The sequence below is a fragment of the Oncorhynchus tshawytscha genome, linkage group LG34 (genome assembly GCF_018296145.1).
Source record: "Oncorhynchus tshawytscha isolate Ot180627B linkage group LG34, Otsh_v2.0, whole genome shotgun sequence".
In the NCBI taxonomy this organism is placed as follows: Eukaryota; Metazoa; Chordata; class Actinopteri; order Salmoniformes; family Salmonidae; genus Oncorhynchus; species Oncorhynchus tshawytscha.
The window spans coordinates 15307046-15316508 of NC_056462.1; the positions used below are offsets into that span (position 1 = coordinate 15307046).

A 9463-nucleotide genomic window follows, 5' to 3' on the forward strand; every position below is an offset into this window, starting at 1 on the left:
AGTGGAGACTGGGGGGGGAGACTTCAGAGTTCAGTGACATCAACCTTCATGACTGTTGATGACATCTGTTATATGTCCTTATTAGGACAGAGTTACGTAGGCCTTGTGATGGAGAGTTCAAGGACGATTGTCTATCCGACAATAATATGTCTCGTGTGTCTGTGTAGGTCTGTGTCAACCACGTATCTCTGGCACGGTGGGAGCTGAGCCCTTCTCTGCTAAGATCCGCTACACTGGCCCTGACGACCCTGACTTCCCCAACCTCATCAAACTCACTGTCAACATGCCGCACATGGACGGTGAGTGACAGGCTCTGTCATGTCCTTACTTACTGGTCTAAAGTCAGTTTGATTGTTTAGCTAACGATCGATGACAATTGGACTGAGGTAGAAATAACTGATTCAAGATCAGTTGTCAAGGGTAAAAAGTTACCAGGTCATTAAAAGATTTATAAATGTTGCAATTGATTGATGATGTATTGAAATCGTCTCTCTCTCACCCCTCTTCTCCTCAGGCATGTTACCGGTCATCTCTACGCGGCCCCTGTCCAACTTCGAGCTGACCCTGTCTCCGGACGGCACGCGCGTGGGCAACCACCGCTGCTCCAACCTACTGGACTTCAACGAGATCCAGACGGGCCACGGCTTCATCACCGACGCCACCAAGAACCCCGAGATCATCGGCGAGACATCGCCCTACCAGTACAGCGCCGACATGCGCTCCACCAACAGCCTGAGATTCTACAGGAACCTGAATCTGGAGGCTTGTCTGTGGGAGTTTAATAGTTACTACGACATGTCCGAGCTGCTCACCACCTGTGGAGGTTCGATCGGGACGGATGGACAGGTACTGGAGAGAGAGAGAGACATACACACATATGCACTGATGCAAACACACACACACACAAACACGCTGGCTGTTCTCTGTGTGCAACTCTCGATTACTCAGTCTGCTGTCGTTGTTTTTTCAGTAATCTGTCAAGTTGAAAGTAGACATTTTGAAATTCCCTCTGTGTTAAATTCCCTTGGTGTTAAATTCCCTCTATGTGACCTTTCATGCTTGAATGCTCTGAAGTGTTCCTATCCTTCTGTTTTGTACTGTGGTATATGCTGATCCAGGTACAGTTGAAGGTGACCCTGACTATGTATCTCTGTGTTGCTCTTCCTCTAGGTGCTGAACCTGGTCCAGTCCTATGTGACTCTGCGCGTGCCTCTCTATGTGTCCTACGTCTTCCACTCCCCCGTCGCCGTGGGAGGATGGCAGCACTTTGACCTGCAGTCAGAGCTCAAGCTCACCTTTGTGTACGACACCGCCATCTTGTGGCAGGACGGAATCGGCAGCCCGCCGGAGGCTGAACTTCAAGGTACAGCCAATTCGGCCCACTGTTGGCTATTTTAAGTACTAAAGTGAGGTGGATGACTTGCAGTATTACTCTGTTAATACCTGTATAATTAATAGTCTGCAGGCACATTTGATTAAAATCTCCGAGCAGACGAGGTGAAAATCTATCAATGTGCCCTTGAGCAAGGCACTTACCCATAATTGCTACTGTAAGTTGATGTAACTGTGTCCCTATAGGATCCATGTACCCCACCAGCATGAGGATCAACGAGGAGGGACGTCTGGTGGTCAACTTCAAGACTGAGGCCCGCTTCAGGGGACAGTTTGTCATGTCCCACCCAGGTATTACGCACGTACGCACCCCCCCCCCCCAGATCCTGTACCGCTATTAGAATGGAACTGTCCTTAAGGGTTGTTCTGCCAAATGTCAACATGACATTACCCTTTTCAGTAAGAATAAAACTACCGTCAACAACGTAAAATGTGTATACCTTACAACGAGGTGCGACATACAGTCTACAGTACAACGCCAGTCTTAAGATGTTGTGTTCATGTATGCCCTTTGTCAGGCACATCAAGCAAAGAAACAGAAGTATACGTGTGAGACTAAAGAGAGGATTGACTGTGTGTTTCCAGGAACCACTCTGTCGTCCATGGTGATGTGTGCTGACCTCTCTGGCCTGACCTTCACCCTGGCCCTGATCAGGACTGAGCCCACCTACAACCAGCCCATGCAGCAGTGGAGCTTCGTCTCGGACTTCGCTGTGAGCTGCCATCTTGATCATTGTCTGTCTTAAAAGTAGACTCAGCGATATGACGTGGCCACGAGCTGCACGGTAGATATTGCGATGAGCGAGAGACAAGACTTCACTGTCACACACAGTATCTGCATATGTGCACGGGTTCGCTTCACGCTGTTCGAGCGTGGTCGGTGCAGGACCAAAACAGCCGAGCGCTCTTAGTTGTTGAGGAAATGGACCCACTATGCTGTTTACTTTGTGTACCTACGTCATATCGCTGAGTCTACCTTTAACTTTGTATTCTTAGTGTTTGTGCTGAAGCCACCTGGTAGACAGTAATGACAGAAGACTAGGGTTTAGCAGCACGTACAGTATGGATACCAGACCAGCAGTAACTACCTTAACTGGTTGATGTGTTTTAAAGTTGTTTTAATGATGTTGTAATGTTGTTGTCTGTAGGTGCGGGACTACTCTGGCACGTACACAGTGAAGATGATCCCCTGCAGTGCCTCTCCCAATGGGGAGTTCAGCATTCCCCCTGTGTGTCACCCACGAGAACCCCTCACCTTCCACATGGACATCCGCTTCCAGCAGGTCACCACCACCACCACTGCATACCCACAGTCTCTGGCAGACTAGCATACCCAAGACGCTAGAATCAAGAGGAAACTTTGTCATTCGCCAATGCTGAGTTGTCTTGGTGTTGTATGAGGCTAAAAAACAATAGTAGCAGATACTTATTGATTAAATGCATTGAACCAAACGTTTACATCTTATCAACTCTCTTGGTGCTTGTGTTTGACCTTTGCCCTCTGACCACCCCAGGTGAGTGACCCGGTGGCGGCTGAGTTCAGTCTGAACACCCAGATGTTCCTGCTGTCCAAGAGGGAGCTGTGGCTGTCGGACGGATCCATGGGCTTCGGAGAGAGCACCGACACAGCCTTCTCAGAGGGTACTGGACTACATATAGATAGATACACCACTAGTCATCATACTACTACTGACCCCTAGTGGACACTCTAGGAACCATTAGTCAATATATAGATCGATTCACCACTAGTCAATATATAGATAGATACACCACTAGTCAACATATAGATAGATACACCACTAGTCAACATATAGATATATACACCACTAGTCAACATATAGATATATACACCACTACAACATATAGATATATACACCACTACAACATATAGATAGATACACCACTAGTCAACATATAGATATATACACCACTACAACATATAGATAGATACACCACTAGTCAACATATAGATATATACACCACTAGTCAACATATAGATATATACACCACTAGTCAACATATAGATAGATACACCACTAGTCAACATATAGATATATACACCACTAGTCAACATATAGATAGATACACCACTAGTCAACATATAGATATATACACCACTAGTCATCATATAGATAGATACACCACTAGTCAACATATAGATATATACACCACTAGTCAACATATAGATAGATACACCACTAGTCAACATATAGATATATACACCACTAGTCAACATATAGATAGATACACCACTAGTCAACATATAGATAGATACACCACTACAACATATAGATAGATACACCACTAGTCAACATATAGATATATACACCACTAGTCAACATATAGATAGATACACCACTAGTCAACATATAGATAGATACACCACTAGTCAACATATAGATAGATACACCACTAGTCAACATATAGATAGATACACCACTACAACATATAGATAGATACACCACTAGTCAACATATAGATATATACACCACTGGTCATCATATAGATAGATACACCACTAGTCAACATATAGATATATACACCACTGGTCATCATATAGATATATACACCACTAGTCAACATATAGATATATACACCACTAGTCAACATATAGATATATACACCACTGGTCATCATATAGATATATACACCACTAGTCAACATATAGATATATACACCACTGGTCATCATATAGATATATACACCACTAGTCAACATATAGATATATACACCACTGGTCATCATATAGATATATACACCACTAGTCAACATATAGATATATACACCACTAGTCAACATATAGATATATACACTAGTCAACATATAGATAGTCAACATATAGATATATACACCACTAGTCAACATATAGATATATACACCACTGGTCAACATATAGATAGATACACCACTAGTCAACATATAGATATATACACCATTAGTCAACATATAGATATATACACCACTACAACATATAGATATATACACCACTAGTCAACATATAGATATATACACCACTGGTCATCATATAGATAGATACACCACTAGTCAACATATAGATATATACACCACTGGTCATACACCACTAGTCAACATATAGATATATACACCACTAGTCAACATATAGATATATACACCACTAGTCAACATATAGATAGATACACCACTAGTCAACATATAGTCAACATAGATACACCACTAGTCAACATATAGATATATACACCACTAGTCAACATATAGATAGATACACCACTAGTCAACATATAGATATATACACCACTAGTCAACATATAGATATATACACCACTACAACATATAGATATATACACCACTAGTCAACATATAGATATATACAACACTAGTCAACATATAGATATATACACCACTAGTCAACATATAGATAGATACACCACTAGTCAACATATAGATATATACACCACTAGTCAACATATAGATATATACACCACTAGTCAACATATAGATATATACAACACTAGTCAACATATAGATAGATACACCACTAGTCAACATATAGATATATACACCACTAGTCAACATATAGATATATACACCACTACAACATATAGATATATACACCACTAGTCAACATATAGATATATACACCACTAGTCAACATATAGATATATACACCACTAGTCAACATATAGATAGATACACCACTAGTCATCATATAGATATATACACCACTAGTCAACATATAGATATATACACCACTAGTCATCATATAGATATATACACCACTAGTCAACATATAGATATATACACCACTAGTCAACATATAGATATATACACCACTAGTCAACATATAGATATATACACCACTAGTCAACATATAGATATATACACCACTAGTCAACATATAGATATATACACCACTAGTCAACATATAGATATATACACCACTAGTCAACATATAGATATATACACCACTAGTCAACATATAGATATATACACCACTAGTCAACATATAGATATATACACCACTAGTCAACATATAGATATATACACCACTAGTCAACATATAGATATATACACCACTAGTCAACATATAGATATATACACCACTAGTCAACATATAGATATATACACCACTAGTCAACATATAGATATATACACCACTACAACATATAGATATATACACCACTAGTCAACATATAGATAGATACACCACTAGTCAACATACATGCTCTTTCCATGACATAGACTGCACAGGTGAACCCAGGTGAAAGCTACGATCCCTTATAGATGTCATTTGTTAAATCCATTCCAATCAGTGTAGATGAAGGAGAGGAGACATGTTGAAGGATTTTTAAGCATTGAGATAATTGAGACATGGATTGTGTATGTGTGCCATTCAGAGGGTGAATGGGCAAGACAAAAGATTGAAGTGCCTTTGAACGGGGTATGGTAGTATGTGCCAGGCGCACCGGTTTGAGTGTCAACAACTGCAACACTGCTGGGATTTTTCACGCTCAATAGTTTGTGCATCAAGAATGGTCCACCACCAAAAGGACCTCCAGCCAACTTGACACAGCTGTGGGAAGCCAACATGGGTCAGCATCCCTGTGGAACACTTTGGACACCTTGTAGAGACCATGCCCCTGACAAATTGAGGCTGTTCTGAGGGCAAAAGTGGGTGCAACTCAATATTAGAAAGGTGTTCCTAATGTTCTGTCCACTCAGTGTACATTATTAGCTGTTTTATCTTATAGAACTCACACAGCTTTCTGTCTAACTGCTTTCTGAGTTTGAATGTAAAGATAATATTTAACAGTCTAATAACCATTTAATGAAGCTTTCAGTGCTTGTTGAAGTGTCACAGAGCAATGGGACACCACCCTCCTCTAATCTCTCCCTCCACCCCCCTCTCCAGGCTCCTCTATCTATGGCCGTGTGATGGTGGACCCAGTCCAGAACCTGGGTGACTCATTCTCCTGCAGTATAGAGAAGGTGTTCCTGTGTACAGGAGCTGACGGTTACGTCCCCAAGTACAACCCCACCAACAAGGAGTATGGCTGCCTGGCGGACGCACCTTCACTGCTCTACAGATTCAAGATCCTGGTGCGTATGGCAATCACTTAACACATGATGCCTCCACTCAGGGGGATATTCCTCTGGAGTTTTGTTATGGTCACTTTGAATGCAGTTTGGTCAGTTTTGCTATATTTATTCATGAATTCATTCACAAATAATTTCTTGCTTCAACCATCTAGAACCATTTGTGTTCTTGACATCCCAGTACATGTGAGCCAGGCTGTTTAAATACATTTTACGTTTCAGTCATTTAGCCGACGATCTTATCCAGAGCGACTTAGAGGAGCTATTATGGTTAAGTGCCTTGCTCAAGGGCACCTAGTCAGCCACGGTATTCGAACCAGTTACCTTTTGATTACTGGCCCAAATGCTCTTAACCGCTAAGCTACCTACCTCTAATCCATTGACATCCTATACAATATTTGTAAGTTAGGTTCCTACTGTAATGATTTCAGTGGTCTAACCGGTGTGTGTTTTCCTCCTCAGGACAAGGCTCAGCCAGAGACACAGGCCACAGCGTTTGGAGATGTGTTGTTTGGTGCCACTCTGGCCCTGGACACTCCTGGAGGCCTGCCTCTGGTCAGACAGCCTGGTTCAGACGGATTCGCCCTGTCCTCCTCGCCTCTCTTCCAGGTCAGCTGACACACACGCGCACGCACCCCCAACACAAGTATCTTTTGGTTATCACCACGGCAACAGCTTCCAGGAAAAACACAATATTTACATCTGGTCTGTAAAATGGGTAGCAATGGGTAAATAGTCTCTGTATGGTTTCTGAAATCTGAGTTTGATTACTTGCACAAAAAAACACACAAATTTTGTTTGAAATCACACTGAAAGGTATAGGCCAAAGTCTCTATCACTAACCTCAAGTTCCACTGTGTCTGGATGTTCCAGGTGGCTGCAGGTCGGGAGTGGTTCATCCACACCATCTACACCGTCCGCTCCCGAGACAACGCCAACCGTGGCATCGGCAAGCGCAGCCTGGAGTACCACCACAGCCTGTCCTCCGTGGCCGACCCTCAGCCCGACCTCCACACCTCCTCCCTGGGTCGCTACCGTCGTGCCGCCCCCACTCCGGACCTGGCCCAGGACATCGGCACTGACAACAATCGGGGAACTAACATCCAGCACATCGCTCTGGACCGCACGGACCGCCTGGTGGTGAGCCAGCGCCAGCCATGGGGTGGACGTGACCGGGCTGGGTCGGACCGCGACTCACCCTTCCTGGAGCGCCCCCTCCTGGAGAGCTCCGGCAGGGAGCCTGTGGACACCTCCACCCTGCCCATGCTGGTAGGCCTGGCCGGGTTGATCCTTCTCACCTGCCTGGTGGCCATGGTGGTTATTCTGCTGGTGCGGCGCAAGAGGAAGAACCAGAAGAAGAGCCAGTTCCCTCCCTACTCCACCTCGTCGTGCTCGGCCTACAGCGGAGGGAGTGGAAACAGCAGAGAGGGCATGATGGGTACTGGGAGCAGCAGCTTGGACAGCTCGGAGGTCTAGGCTCATGACTAGAGACAGCCCTCCTACCAACACCATCCCGTCCCCGTGGCCTTCTGATAAGACATTGACAGTTGTCAACGGTTCCACCCTCTACTACTGCGGTGCCGTCTAATGGCTCTATCCAATCCTTACCGCTGAAGCGTTATAGATTGCGTGATAAAAATGCAAAGGTCATTTCCGATTGAGCCGACATATGCGGCGTTTACTGTGAATACAGTCTCTGCTAACTCGGGAACACTGGCTTTAAATTGAATTTGCGCTGTAACACTTGAACTTCAGCAATACGGATTGAATAGAGCCCTAAAACACGGCTAACCCTGCCTTCTGCTAGCACTGAAGACAGCACAGCCAGTTCGTGGGACAGTTGATGTCAGTTGATGTGTGTTGTGGGCCTATAACCAGAGTATGAATGCATGCATGGCTGGCCAAGCCTGGAGAGAAAGTCATGTGAGGATCCATGAACCCTCAATGAAGTGTTTTCACCCCTTTTCCTGTGGTACAACATGGGTTTTAGTCCCCCTCAACAACCCAATTGACAGAACTCCATTCAAGTGTGCTTTAGTTCATGTGTCAAATATTAGGAATCCCCAAGGGCTGATGTTGTGGAGAATACCCCTTCCAACTATGCTAACTGCCATAGCTGAACATCCCAATTAAATCCTAAAACAGTAATGGCATCTCCAGAAGGTAAAAACAACTAAATGTCCCCCTTGATAGTGCAGAGCAGCTTTGAGACTATTCTATCCTGTTTTTAAGAGAACTAGCATTTCATGGTATTTTTGTTATCGATTGTTCAATCCGTGTCAACTAATATTTGTTTTTCTGAGTGCGAGATAGAGAGCCAAGTGGATCGAATGTTGGGTTGTGTCGGTCCGGTCAAGGCTGGCTGTATCAAACGTGGTAAATGTGTCTTTTCTAATATTGATTGATGCACTGCTATGCTTTACAAAGCCCTCGGGAGTCAGCAGGTGTGCCCACTGCAGCAGAGCACAGACATGGTGCTATTCAATGGGATTGTGACGTTGTCCATTTTAGTCATTCAAGTGCGTAAACTATTCATTCAGAATGTTTTTATAAATTTTTGTTTCAGGTGCGGTTAAAAAAAAAAAAACTTGTGTTAATAGTATGTGCATATTATTAACTCTTTATAAGTCTGTGTACATACCTGCATGTATAGGATGGTCAAAGTCAACACAGGACAATGCAAACAAGAAAGGTATCAATTATCATACCCTGGTGCAACTTGAAGAATATGTTAACCCCACATTTGATGCTGTTTCTCAACGGAAGAATGTGACTATCTTGATCTTATGCAAGTGACAGTATAAGTTAATAGGTGCCAACTAGAAGGTAAAGAAATGTCTCCGACCAATTTAGATCAAATTGGTGACTTATCAATTTTGTGATAATTTCAATCAATTGTTTGATGTCCTCCAACTTTAACTGCCAAATACAAATGTGCTTTTCTGAATGATTTTGGCCCTAGTCTTCACTCAGACTGTGAACGTCCACTGCTCTT

The 9463-nt window shown here is 43.4% G+C and overlaps 1 pseudogene; it reads left to right on the forward strand.

Moving 5' to 3' along the window:
- Positions 1-9415, forward strand: part of LOC112234742 — a 51111-nt pseudogene extending 41696 nt beyond the window's left edge.
- The last annotated feature ends 48 nt before the right edge of the window (positions 9416-9463 follow it).